This window comes from Bison bison, unplaced genomic scaffold, assembly GCF_000754665.1.
Source record: "Bison bison bison isolate TAMUID 2011002044 unplaced genomic scaffold, Bison_UMD1.0 scf7180017864239, whole genome shotgun sequence".
Taxonomy (NCBI): domain Eukaryota; kingdom Metazoa; phylum Chordata; class Mammalia; order Artiodactyla; family Bovidae; genus Bison; species Bison bison.
The window spans coordinates 6,105,551-6,106,330 of record NW_011494811.1 but is presented as its reverse complement, the minus strand read 5'-3'; positions in this window follow the sequence as shown (position 1 = coordinate 6,106,330).

The following is a 780-nucleotide window of genomic DNA, read 5'->3' as shown; positions in this document are numbered from 1 at the left end:
CTGAAGTTGAACGGTTCTATGAAGACCTACAAGACCTTTTAGAACTAACACCCAAAAAAGATGTCCTTTTCATTATAGGACATTGGAATGCAAAAGTAGGAAGTCAAGAAACACCTGGAGTAACAGGCAAATTTGGCCTTGGAATACGGAATGAAGCAGGGCAAAGGCTAATAGAATTTTGCCAAGAGAACACACTGGCCATAGCAAACACCCTCTTCCAACAACACAAGAGAAGACTCTATACATGGACATCACCAGATGGTCAACATCGAAATCAAATTGATTATATTCTTTGCAGACAAAGATGGAGAAGCTCTATACAGTCAGCAAAAACAAGACCAGGAGCTGACTGTGGCTCTGACCATGAACTCCTTATTGCCAAATTCAGACTGAAATTGAAGAAAGTAGGGAAAACCACTAGACCATTCAGGTATGGCCTAAATCAGATCCCTGATGATTATACAGTGGAAGTGAGAAATAGATTTAAAGGACTAGATCTGATAGATAGAGTGCCTGATGAACTATGGAATGAGGTTCATGACATTGTACAGGAAACAGGGATCAAGACCATCCCCATGGAAAAGAAATGCAAAAAAGCAAAATGGCTGTCTGGGGAGGCCTTACAAATAGCTGTGAAAAGAAGAGAAGCAAAAAGCAAAGGAGAAAAGGAAAGATATAAGCATCTGAATGCAGAGTTCCAAAGAATAGCAAGAAGAGATAAAAAAGCCTTCTTCAGTGATCAATGCAAAGAAATACAGGAAAACAACAGAATGGGAAAGA